At 47.4% G+C, this 13,817-nt stretch overlaps 1 long non-coding RNA gene across 5 annotated transcripts; it reads right to left on the reverse strand.

The window, feature by feature from the left end:
- Positions 1–5,559: 5,559 nt before the first annotated feature.
- On the reverse strand, positions 5,560–9,598 carry LOC123121310 (uncharacterized). Of its 5 annotated transcripts, none has more exons than XR_006459663.1 (7): positions 9,196–9,598; positions 9,039–9,115; positions 8,681–8,913; positions 7,864–8,380; positions 7,097–7,181; positions 6,311–6,447; positions 5,560–6,073 (listed from the first exon to the last, which is right to left on the reverse strand). It is a non-coding gene; the product is annotated as an uncharacterized lncRNA (long non-coding RNA). The 5 variants fall into 5 exon arrangements; XR_006459662.1 differs by having other exon boundaries at positions 5,560–5,736; positions 5,979–6,073; positions 6,311–7,181; XR_006459660.1 differs by having other exon boundaries at positions 6,311–7,181; positions 7,864–8,373.
- Positions 9,599–13,817: the final 4,219 nt, after the last annotated feature.

Raw genomic sequence — 13,817 nt, forward strand, 5'->3', positions numbered from 1 at the left:
CAACAGAGAGGTCAGCACGCCGGTCTAACCCTATGCGCGCAGGGGTCTGGGCCCATCACCCTATGCACACCTGCACGTTGCGTACGCGGCCGGAAGCAGACCTAGCCTAGTGGCGTTCCAGTCCAATCCGGCGCGCGCCACTCAGTCGCTGACGTCAAGAAGGCTTCAGCTGATACCACGACGCCGGGATACCCATAACTACTCCCGCGTAGATGGCTAGTGCGTATAGACCAAATGGCCAGACTCAGATCAAATACCAAGATCTCGTTAAGCGTGTTAAGTATCCGCGAACGCCGACCAGGGCCAGGCCCACCTCTCACCTAGGCGGTCTCAACCTGCCCTGTCGCTCCGCCACAAAGATCCACTTGTGGGTACTCCTACGAGCCGACCCGACTTTAGTCATCACATGTGTCATGTATATAGTATATAAGTATATACCCGTGATCACCGCCCAGGTGATCACGGCCCGATAGTATAGCACAGCAGACGAACGAGAACGTAGGGCCACTGATGGAAAACTAGCATCCTATACTAAGCATGTAGGATTGCAGGTAAAGGTAACAACAGTAGTAGCAAGGATAGGCTATGCATCAGGATAGGATATCGGAAAGCAGTAACATGCTACACTACTCTAATGCAAGCAGTATAGAGAAGAATAGGCGATATCTGGTGATCAAGGGGGGGGCTTGCCTGGTTGCTCTGGCAAGTAGGAGGGGTCGTCAACTCCGTAGTCGAACTTGGCAGCAGCAGCGTCAGTCTCGTAGTCTACCGGAGAGAAGAGAGGGAAGAAACAGTAAATATAATGCAAACATAAACATGACGATGCGTGACGTGACAATGAGCAGTGTGAGGTGTGACCTAACGCGACAGTAGGTGGTATCGGCGAAGGGGGGAACATCCGGGAAAGTATTCCCGATGTTTTGCGTTTTCGGACAGATGGACCGGAGGGGGAAAGTTGCGAGTTCGATAGGTTAGGGAGGTGTGGTGGACGAACGGACTGCGTATCCGGATTCGTCTCGTCGTTCTGAGCAACTTTCATGTTGAAAATATTTTAATCCAAGTTACAGATTAAAAGATATGATTTTCTAAAGATTTTATTAATTTCTGGAATTTAATTAATTATTTAAATTAATTCGAAAATGGATTTATGACATCAGCATGATGTCATGCTGACGTCAGCAGTCAACAGGGGTTGACTGGGTCAAACTGACATGTGGGTCCAGTGGGACCCACCTGTCATTCCCTGTTTAGTTTAATTAGGGTCTAGCTAAATAATTACTGTTTAATTAATTTAAACAGGATTAATTAACTTAATTAATTTAGTTAATTAATTAATTAATTAAAATTATTTTTATTTTTATTTTCTTTATTTATTTATTTATTAATTTTTATTAATTAATTTATTATTTTTATTATTGTTATTATCATTATTATTATTTATTAATTTTATTTTTTTTGTTTTTTTTATATTATTGTTTTTTTCCTTCTTTTTTTTAGTAAACGTTCTGGGGGGGTCCACATGTCATAGGCTCTGGGGGAGCCTAGCGGGCGCTGGGCGAATGGGCGCAACGGGTGCCCAGCACCCGTTCGTTCGGGCGCACGCCTCAACCGCCAGAGGGGCAACGGCGACGGCATGGCGTCTGGGCGGCGCGGCGTGGGGGTGGTCGTCGGCAGCAGGAGGTGGTGCCGGAGTGGGGGCCGCGTGGACGGGCGCCGGGCACGGAGCGCTAGACGCAGCCAGGGGGCGCGGCCACGCGCGGCGCACGGGCGCGGACATCTCCGGGCGAGCTACGGTCGGTCGGGGCAGGGGAAGGGGCCACGCCTGGGCGAGAGGAGCGGGACAGCGCCAGCGCGCACTGGGCCGTGGACGGCGATTGCGGGGCCGTCGAGCGGGGCCATGGGCGTGCGACGAGGCGAGCCTACGCGGGGGGGAGAGGAGGCTGCCGGAGCGTGAGCTCGCGCGCAGCCACGGCGCGAGGCAACGGCGCGGGCCGCGCGGCGGGGCGCCACGGATGAGCGCGCGGCGGCCACTGGTGGGCGCGCGCTGAGCGGCCGAGCCAGTGCAGGGAGAGAGGAGAGGGGAGCGCTCACGGGGGGAGTAGGGCTCGTGGCAGCGGGGGTCGAGGGGGATGGAGGGGACGGCGGCGTTGGGGAGCAGGCCGGTGGGGAAGCTCCGGCGAGGCGAGGGCGAGGCCGGCGGGGGCGGTCGGCGACGGTGGCCTCCTCTCGATCCCGTTCTGGATCGGGGGGAGGGAGGGAGGAGGAGATATTTCGGGGGTGGGGGGGAGTGTCGGTGGGGGTGGGGGTACCGGGGAGTGGATAAGGGGAGCGGGGGCGCGGGGTGGGCCGGCCCATTCGGGCGGCTGGGGGCCCGCGTGGATGGCCAGCTGGGCCAAAGGGCTCAGCGGGATGGGGGTTGCCCTTTTTTTGTATTTGCTTGTTTTCTGTTTTTATTTCTTTTGTTTATTCTCCTTTTTCTGTTTTATTTAATTTTACAGTACTTAAGAATTTTATAAATTTGTGTTTCCTTTACTATAATTATTTTTGTAATATTCGGCACCGCCCGAGCATTTTTGTTTCCACTTCTGAAAACTTTAATTGTTTGACTTATTTTGAATTTAAATTTTGAAACGTTTTCGAATCATTGCGAGGTTAGCAACAGTAACCAAAGTGACGTGGCACGATTAGCGTGGGATTACTGTAGCTTGATTCCCCGGACGTTACAGTCACCAAAACACATAACTCATAATACAAATCGTCATCGAACGTTAAGCGTGCGGACCCTACAGGTTCGAGAACTATGTAGACATGACCGGGACACATCTCCAGTCAATAACCAATAGCGGAACCTGGATGCTTATATTGGTTCCTACATATTCTACAAAGATCTTTATCGGTCAAACCGCAATGACAACATACGTCATTCCCTTTGTCATCGGTGTGTTACTTGCCCGAAATTCGGTCGTCGGTATCTTCATACATAGTTCAATCTCGTTACCGGCAAGTCTCTTTACTCGTTCCGTAATACATCATTCCACAACTAACTCATTAGCCACATTGCTTGCAAGGCTTATCATGATGTGTATTACCGAGAGGGCCCAGAGATACCTCTCCGATACTCGGAGTGACAAATCCTAATCTCGATCTATGCCAACCCAACAAACACCTTCGGAGATACCTGTAGAGCATCTTTATGATCACCCAGTTACGTTGTGACGTTTGATAGCACACAAGGTATTCCTTCGGTATTCGGGAGTTGCATAATCCCATAGTCAAAGGAATATTATAAGTCATGAAGAAAACAATAGCAATAAAACTTAACGATCATTATGCTAAGCTAATGGATCTTGTCCATCACATCATTCTCCTAATGATGTGATCCCGTTTATCAAATGACAACACATGTCTATGGTTAGGAAACTTAACCATCTTTGATTAACGAGCTAATTCTAGTAGAGGCATACTAGGGACACTTTGTTTGTCTGTGTATTCACACATGTATCAAGTTTCTGGTTAATACAATTCTAGCATGAATAATAAACATTTATCATATGATATAAGAAAATATAAATAATAACTTTATTATTGCCTCTAGGGCATATTTCCTTCACATTTATCTACAATTCAAACCATGTCATTTCATCAAGTCAACTATGTTTTGCTTCTCAGAGAAGTTTCTCTATCTATGCATAATTTTACCACATACTTCTTAGGTTTTATGTTTCTATGTAAAACAAGAACACTTCTACATTTATTGCATAAGTTTAAGTTAGTTTTAAACACCCATTTATGAACTTACTCTAACATGGTTCTCAATGCAACACGTGAAGCATCATCTAGTATTTACAAAGTTACTTTGATCTATGGGTACATTGTCTATTAATGAAACAATGGTTTGTGTTAGAAGACACACATAACGTTAATAATGTTAGTGGAAATGTGCACGGTTGCTATTAAAATTTGTGAAAGTTTACAGAGATTTACTTCAAACAAACTAATATCTGGAATAATAAAACGTAGGAAGTACTAACTATCAGTCTCTCCCAGTCTCTCCGACGTACAATATTTTTTCCATTTTAGTATTTGCGAGGGGTATTCTCACCTAGCCCTAGTTCTATTACAACATTGGCAAATATATTTTTCTTGTGTCGCACGGTTTGAAAGTAAATGGGTGTTTTACATTCAGTGATCTAGATGTTTTAAATCAGATAGGTTATATAGCTAATTAACTCCTTGCATGTCAAAATATATTATTCTTGGCAGCTCAAGTGATCCGACAGAAAGAGTGAAAATTACGTATAGTGACTAGTGGTGTTTTAAGTGCACTAGGGCGCATACAATATCTCTATCTTAGCAGTGCAATGTAAGATGATTATGGAGTTGGAAAAGAGAGAGAGAGAAAAGAAAGAGATTTGACTTATCTTAGCTCTGAGATGACCTCTGCTCCCTTTGTAAACTAATATAAAACGTTTTAGGTCGCTAAAATAGTGATTAAAATGTCTTATATTAATTTACAGAGGAGGTATCTTGTAGTAAGAAAAATAAGACATTTTCACCATCACATGATGTGCCTTCTCTTAATCACAATTTTTTTCTAATTTTTAACCATCCTGAATTTCAGGAGCATGCATCATATATATTTTTTTCTTTATTTTTTTCGAAAAAGCATACATCACAGATTGCTAGGGTGACATTAAGGGATAATTCATGACATACTTATTTGTCTTTCTCTAGATGACATGGGATAAATAGATGATAATCATCGTATCAAAGCCACTATATATGTCCTTATAGCCATCCATGCACCTGGAAACCCTAGCTGGCAGAGGCGGTCCGCGTCGATTTAATTTACATGCTCTGGGAGCATACATCATTCTAAAAAATTAAGTGCTCTCCTTAGTGACAGCATGCAAATGATTGGAGGCTAATCACTTTCACATGCCCTGGTACTGCCGGACTGGATATGCGTGAGTGGTGTCTGGTTGGCAACCATCTGGGCAAAAAGAAAAGAAAAGAGCAGAACATGGAGACACGCAATCTTTGCACCGGAGATGTCTCTCTGTCCAATCGCTGACTTTGGGCCCGGCGATCTGGCTGGCAGCAATATCGGCTGGGTGTGTGCTATGAGTGTATGTTTGTCCATATGTATGTCTATCTAAAATATTGAAATGTGCATGGATATTCTGATGCGACACCTGGAACCACGTGTGTCAGTGTGTGTACATTCTGTCAGAAGCCATTTGCTAGAGCCATCGTGATGCTGGAGCAACTGCCAACTGCCAATGAAGAGGACACACTTTGCTTTTCTACTAGTGGTTGGGGCGCCACCTTGTGGCGCCTTCTGAGAGAAAGCTAGGCGATGCCAGGTTGGCAGTCGTTCATGTCAAATTTTTTTGTATCTTTGGTAACACATGGACATGACATTTAAGCAAGAAGTTACACTATAAATTTCAAAACAGATAAATAAATGACACTCAAATACAAAGAGGTTAGGGCATCTGAAACACAAAACACTGGAAGGCATGATATAGAATCAGAAAAAGGGAGAGAGGCCACACATACTCATGAAGTAATGATTTCAGTATTCAATTGTGACATGAAGTGCTACACCGAAACTATAAGAACAAAACGACTGGAAATTTAAAGGGGCTTCAAACTGAATGCTCAAATTGTAAAATCATCAAGAAATGCCACTCAGTTCCATGGAGATCCTTGGCTACCAGTTCTTGACATGCCCTGCAAAGCGACGAGAGGAATACACTCTTCAGCATATCTGCTAAGAACAGAGACAGGGATACAGGCAGCAAGAAGTGCACAAGTTATTCTATCCGCATTTAATAACCTGCTATCAAAAAAGTATGCATGACATACAAGTTATTCTTGTGCCTCAATAATTAAAACTAATGATGTAGTACAAAGACCATGGATTAAGGGGCAAGGAGAACAGTAGAAACATCTGGTATATCTGGAGGTGGTACATAGACGACTCGGGAGTGACTTCTTCTCAATGCCGAGGAGCACGACAATGGATGGTGCTGCTTCAACATGTCCTTTTCTTAGCCACAGCTGTGTCCTGTGAGGCACATTGAGTTATCAAATTCTATTTTCACGTCATAACCAGATAGAGGGAAGAGAGCACCGTAGGCAAATACAAAGCTAGTGTACAGTTTTCAAATACAAACGCATGGCAAAACTGCAGATACATAAAACATGAGACCCAAAAAAATTCAGATATAGAAATGTGAGATATGAAGCACCATTTTACAATAGCCACGAAGGAAATCAACAATGGCCAGCATCGAGTAGTCACCTAGGAGCTTGCTGGCTAGCACCATCGATGGTAGCCACCCTAGGTTCTATCCTCGGATCTACCTTGATTGAGGCATCACTCTTTTCTAATGGCTTGGGAACCCAACAACAATCAACAAAAGGGTGACCTGTAAACAACTGGAAGAAAAATCAGGATGACCTTAAAAAGATGTATTCAAGAAGATGCACACAACAATAAGAAGTTCTGGCAAGATAAATTCTCGATTTATGTTGTTTGGATAAAATTCTCATATGCTAGTTAGAAGTTAGACCAACGACGCACTCGAATAAAAACAGGAATAAATCATCCGTGGCGAGCAGAAAACAAATGATCATATTAGGGCTCTGCCGACATACAACCAAGCAAACTGACCATAAAATGGATGATCTAATTAGGGTATGGTATGCCGACCAACAACCTAGAAAATTAAAATCACTTATGTTTTTCATGATTCAGCAATGGTGCCCGATGTCTAGGTCCATCCAACTAAATTACAATACTGGCATGCTAGCCTTTAACCATCTTTGGCACTATTCTTGACGTCTATTTGAATTGACACTACAGGAAACAAAAATAGTCTGCATCCAAACAATTGTTCAGTGGATATATTTGGACTGAAACACGCCGGACCCTGGCGTCCATGCAACCAATAGATACTGATTATTCATTATTCATCGTGCTCTCAGTATATGTAACTCAGTTGCTACTCTGCTATGTGCATGGTACACAAAGCAGTCAGCCCCTGCATCCAAGCAAATAAAACGAAAATGCAAGAAAAGTGAGTACATAGAGAAATAGTAACCGCATTGTCCGTATTTATAAGGTGCTTCCTCTGAATTCATATTTACGAGCTGCTTCCATTGACAATAACCTGAAAGAACACCGGGTACATGAACCTTAGGTGTAAGCACACAACACGAGCATGCAACAATTCTTCAGGATAAAGGGTGAAAACAGATGTGCATCAATTACCAGGTCATTTAAGTTAAATAACCATTAGACAAACACCGAAGTTAACTGTATGGCAACCACTTAGCTTCAGACATTGCTACCTTTCAATTGGAAAATATCACAACTGTGTATGCAGATGCATGTGCACAAAAAAAACTTTCAATACTATAAGAGAAGAAATAGCACCTGATTATTTTAATTAACTGTGATTCTATCCACCATTGATTTATGATTTTGAATTTTTACTTCAGCTCTTGATTCTATATTCCATTCTAGATAAATGTTAAGCTTTCTTTCTTACTTGTGAAAGAAACACTAGTAACCATTGAGGATATTCAGATCATCTAGCTTCGACGCATTATAAATTCCATTGGTTAATTCAGATATTGAAGTCATATTTAACTACTGTATTAAGTACAACTGCTATCTAAAGTGTGAGTGTCTGCTCTAGGTTTCTTCTAGATTAATAAAATGGAACCGTCAAACAAGACAGTGGCATATTTTTCAAATGAGTACTAATATTAAGTAGTGCATTTGGTACTTCCAAATTATGCTAAGAAACCAGACCATGTACGGCTACATAGCTAATGATGATTTCTTACCTTCAGCCTTTGCCTTTTACCTTGAGCTGACACCAAAATCAGTATCTGCAAAACAGTCCATAAACAATTCAGTCTAACCAAGAAAAGAAAAACAAAAGGAGAAAGAGGAAGAAAAATGAGATAGCTAGAGTCCAAGGAACAAACACCTAGCAACCAGCCAAAACTGCAAAAGAGCAGCAGAAGCAAGAAGAACTAACCAAAAGTGAAATAGGAGGTAGAAAGGAAGACAAAATCCAAGCTGAAATAATCTGGATGAGATCCGCGGTTCAGCGCAACAGCTCAACCAAAATCCAAGTGACACCAAACATGGTGTGCAAAGCATGAAACCGGAGAAAAAAAGAGAGTAAACCAGCCGAGGAAGTCCTGTTGTGAGTTGGTGTGCCGTTCCTCTCGGACGCAGTGGTGGCCGTGGCGGCGGCGGTGGGTTCCATACGGCGACGAAGCCGTCGCTGAGACCGCTAGCAAGGAGGGATCATGCTTGTGGCAGAGGTTACCCGCCTTCTGGCCTACCTAAAGGCTAAGAGGAAGGAAATTAGGATGTAAGCATTTAGACAATGTATGTAACTGAAATAAAGATATAGAATAAGTCTCTTTAGCATAGTGGTCATTTTTATATCCTGGCTATGTTCATTCCTATAGTGTTTTACACAAGCAGCAGTGCACTAATTACTACATCATGATTAAGCAAGCCCTACTAACTTTTCACTAACAACTCACACAATTCTGTACATGGAAAAGTGAATGTCTCTTTTTAGCTAGCTAGGAGGGGATGTAATTAAACAGCAAAGCTATCTTGAAATTAAGGTCGAATGAGGACCTCAGCCTGTTCCCGCAACCAGGCGAACGACAGTGATCCTCTCCTCCACCGATGCCATGCTGAAATGTCGTTCTGAAGCGTCTGTGAGGAGGGGAAACAAGGCACAACTGTCATCGATCCACTCGGCATCACCTCCCATTACCTTCTAATCCTCCCACTTGACAACAAGGCCTCTGAGTGGTGCTCCAGACCAACATCCGAGCAACAGCATTCGTTTTCTCTTACTTCAGCTCCTGAAGTAAATCTTGAAATTGAAAATGCCACTAAACTAAAGAAATCGACTGAAACTAAAAGACAGATAATAGGTATTATGTACAAATATAAACATCACATATGTACAGGCTCTTTCATCGACTACCTTGTAGGCACAGAACCAAATATGTGATTTTTTTGGGGATTGAATCAAGAGAGAGAGAGGCGCCCGCTGCATCAAATCTAAGAGACCAAAATAGAGGTGAGGGTTAGAGTTCGAGTGAAGTAGAGAGGATGAGGAGGGGGGGGGGGGGTGAACTCACTGGTGCAGAGGAGGCACGCCCTGACGCACCGCATGCATCTCCTGGCCATCGGGCGGGAAAGGAACATCCATGAGGCGGAGCCACACGTGGGGGGTGGGGGGAGGCGACGGAGATGAGCCGCCATAGGCCGTTAGAGCCTCGCCGGCGACGAAGGGGACGCCATGCCTGAAACCCTAGCCACCGTTGAGGGTCGGGAGCGAGTGTGGGAGGCCTCTAGCGACGGATCTGGAGGGATGGGAGGAAGGAGAGGGGCGAGGGGAGGTCGTTGGTCTGCCACACGCCGCCGGGACTCGCCGGAATCGGCCGTCGTGAGTGATGGCGGCGGCGAGGAGTCGCGGGGCAAGAGAGATATCGTGAGAGAGGAGACGGGAGAAGACTGGCGTGTGAGAGCAGGGATCGATCGGTCGATGCTTTTTTTTACTCTTCCCCTTCAGCACAGTAAAATTGACGTGGCATATGCGAGGAGGCCTCATTGACGCGTACCTTATTGTATTTAATTCTCTACACACAAAAAAGCCCCTCCCCTCCCCTCCTGCGACGCGCCCACACGCGCCGGGGGGGGGGGGGGGGGGGCCTAGCCACCCCTCCCCTCTGACCCCACCTTCCTCCCCTCCTCCCCGTCGCTGCCGGCGAGCTCTGTCGGGCAAAGTCCGGTGAGCGCGGCAGCGGCGGGGCCCTTCTCCCCCTCTGCTCATGGGGCGCCGGCGCGGACCGCGTCTTCGAGCTGCCGCGCTGGGCGGCCGCGGGGCTCAGCGGTGTTGGAAATATGCCCTAGAGGCAATAATAAAATGGTTATTATTGTATTTCCTTGTTCATGATAATTGTCTATTGTTCATGCTATAATTGTATTAACTGGAAACCGTAATACATGTGTGAATACATAGATCACAACATGTCCCTAGTAAGCCTCTAGTTGACTAGCTCGTTGATCAATAGATGGTTATGGTTTCCTGACCATGGACATTGGATGTCATTGATAACGGGATCACATCATTAGGAGAATGATGTGATGGACAAGACCCAATCCTAAGCATAGCACAAGATCGTGTAGTTCGTTTCCTAAGAGCTTTTCTAATGTCAAGTAGCGTTTCCTTAGACCATGAGATTGTGCAACTCCCGGATACCGTAGGAATGCTTTGGGTGTACCAAACGTCACAACGTAACTGGGTGGCTATAAAGGTGCACTACAGGTATCTCCGAAAGTGTCTGTTGGGTTGGCACGAATCGAGACTGGGATTTGTCACTCCGTATGACGGAGAGGTATCTCTGGGCCCACTCGGTAATGCATCATCATAATGAGCTCAATGTGACTAATGAGTTAGCCACGGGATCATGCGTTACGGAACGAGTAAAGAGACTTGCCGGTAACGAGATTGAACAAGGTATAGGGATACAGACGATCGAATCTCGGGCAAGTAACATACCGATGGACAAAGGGAATTGTATACGGGATTGATTGAATCCCCGACATCGTGGTTCATCCGATGAGATCATCGTGGAACATGTGGGAGCCAACATGGGTATCCAGATCCCGCTGTTGGTTATTGGCCGGAGAACGTCTCGGTCATGTCTGCATGGTTCCCGAACCCGTAGGGTCTACACACTTAAGGTTCGGTGACGCTAGAGTTGTTATGGGAAATAGTATGTGGTTACCGAAGGTTGTTCGGAGTCCCGGATGAGATCCCGGATATGACGAGGAGCTCCGGAATGGTCCAGAGGTGAAGATCGGTATATTGGACGAAGGGTATTGGAGTCCGGAATTGTTCCGGGAGTACCAGGCTATGGCCAGCATGTCCGAAAGGGGTTTCGGAGGCCCCGGCAAGCGTTGGGGGGCCTTATGGGCCAAGGGGAAGGGGCAAACCAGCCCACTAAGGGGCTGTGCGCCCCTCCCAACCCCTCTCACGTAACCAGGAAAGGTGGGGGCGCCACCCCTAGGGCAGTCGCCCCTCCCGGCTTGGGGGGCAAGTTTCCTAGGGGGTGGGGGCGCCCAAACCCATCTAGGGTTTCCCCTGGCCGCCGCCTCCTCCTAGAGGGGCCGGCCCCCTCTCCCCTTCCCCCTATATATAGTGAGGGGGTGGGAGGGTAGCCATACCCTTCCCTTGGCGCAGCCCCCTTCCTCCTCATACATCTCCTCCTCCGTGGTGCTTGGCGAAGCCCTGCCGGAGAACCACGAGCTCCATTGTCACCATGTCATCGTGCTGCTGGAGTTCTCCCTCAAGTTCTCCTCTCCCCTTGCTGGATCAAGAAGGGAGACGTCCCCGGGCTGTACGTGTGTTGAATGCAGAGGCGCCGTCCATTCGGCGCTAGATCGGATCTTCCGCGATTTGAATCGCTGCGAGTACGACTCCATCAACCGCGTTCTTGTAACGCTTCCTCTTAGCGATCTTCAAGGGTATGAAGATGCACTCCCTCTCTCTCGTTGCTAGCATCTCCTAGATTGATCTTGGTGACACATAGGAAAATTTTGAATTATTGCTACGTTCCCCAACAAGCGGCGCGGCGGCGGGGTGGGTGGTTGATGGCGGCACGCCGGCGTCCTGGATCCACACGCGGCAGGTGGCTGCGGCGCTCCCTTCTTAGGACGTGGCGCGCGGACGGCCTCCTGCTGGATCCGGCCGGATTTGGCAGTGGGGGTCGGCCGGCGGCGCATGGCTTCGGTGGTGCATGCCCGGCGGCTCCAGCGCTTGGAGCTCGTCGGGCGACGCAGGTAGGGCAGCGTTCTGGCGTGGCCATTGCTCCGGCCATGGGCGGTGGCGTGGGGAGGCCCGACACATGCTGGCGGCCTCCCAGTGTCGTGGCGGCTTCACGGTGGCTCGGCGGATCTGCCTGCGGCGGCGGCCGACTTCTCCGGCGTCGGCTCGTCTGCAATTGGTCCGTTTCGGCTTTCACCCCATCTCCTCGTCGCCCGTGCGCTTCTTCCACTGAAGGGCTGGCCCTCTCCCAGCTGCGGTCCATTGCGCGTCTCGCCCCGGTGCAGCAGGACCAAGCTCGTCTCGCGCACGGTGCAGCAGGACTGACCTCGTCCCCCTCTCGGTGCTGCAGGACCGAGCTCGTCTTGCGCTCGGGGTTGCGGGACGGGTCGATGGATGCCAGTGTTGGCCGGCCTATTGGGTCTTGACGCTGGGGGTCGCCCAGGGGTCCGAAAGGTGGGATCTTTCCGCCCGTCTCTCTGGTTAGGGTAGTGGCAGGTCTCGGGTGAGGTGGTGTCAAGATCTTGGATGTCGGGGCGGCGGCCCTGGAGGCGGTAGCGCGGTGCTCTTGGGCAGAGACCGTGACTTTGGTGCTGCCCGGTGGCCATGGCCGTGTGGGCGGCGCGGTAGCCGGGGTGTGGCGTTCGGTGGCGGTGCGTGTGGCCGGGGTGAAAACATGTTCTGTCTTCGGACGGACCGACGGCGGCGAAGCTCGTTCTCTTCTTGAAGGCGTCGTCGCGGCTCTCACGGCCCGTCGTGCAACTCTAGGGGAAACTCTGATCCTTGGATCGGGCGGTGGCGGCGTTTTCGTGTCGTATCCTTCCTGAAGGCGCTGCCTTGGAGTTCACGGTTCGTCGTATGCGGCTTCATCTCTTCTGGTAGTAGTGCTAGGGGTGATGTTCCTACGCTCAACGCCTTTGTTTCTTGCCTTGGGTGTGTGTGGCGGTGGCATGCATTTGTACCGGATGATGTGGATCTTTGCTTTATATATAAAACGGGCCGGAAGCCTTTTTCGATATGAAGAAGAGATCACTTACCATGTAACAAGATCGAAAGTAAATCATTCTTTGATTCAAACGATTTGCGAAGGGATTTTGGAGCATTCTAACCCTTAGGATCTTTTCCCGTGTGGTTTGTTTGATTCATAGATTGCAAACTATAGGAATTTTTCATTTGCACTAGATTTCACAGGACATTTTCATCCATTCTAATCTTTTGAAAGAATGCTACGCTTTTTATGCACAATCAAACATCCTCACAATCCTGTAGCATTGGATGGCAGGCCACTCTATTTCTACTTCTTTTTTTCTACTCACGTGTTTTGAAAAATCATGTGAATCAAAGAGGCCTCAAGTAGGAAGCAGGCATACAAAGGTCCAAATGCAAGACATGCAGGCAAAAGGAGCAAAGTTGGAGACAGTACTAATTCTGGCAACAAACAAAACTCTTGTCATTGCCTGTCCTTTGAAGATTATTAGTGAAAGAGGCACATCATGAGCTGTGCTGGATACGATACCACCAGCGCTCACGCGCAGGCGACGAATCGACTGCAGCTAAGTATTCCTTAGATGGAGCCGACATTTCTCCGCTGCTTCTTCAGATGTTGCAAGGTTCTCATCTCGTCCGGCAATAATTCTGGCCATCGCTTCTTGTTGTTTCTTCAGATTTTTTTCTTCAGATTTTTCCTTTTGAGGGGGTGTTGTTTCTTCAGATTGCTGCAAGTAAAAATGCTGATATACTGGACGAAAAGAGCTCGCCGTTGCCCACCGTGGGGCTCGAACCAGCTAGACAGGCCAGGATGGTTAATGTGAAAAGTAGAACGTACTTCACAGTGTGTGCTAAGAGCAGTAAATTCTTTTGGGGGAATGATTTACTGGCTTATTAATCATGAACTGAGATACAATCCTTATTCAAAAGGTCTTTGATGTATAC

Source organism: Triticum aestivum, chromosome 5D (assembly GCF_018294505.1).
Source record: "Triticum aestivum cultivar Chinese Spring chromosome 5D, IWGSC CS RefSeq v2.1, whole genome shotgun sequence".
NCBI classification, from domain to species: domain Eukaryota; kingdom Viridiplantae; phylum Streptophyta; class Magnoliopsida; order Poales; family Poaceae; genus Triticum; species Triticum aestivum.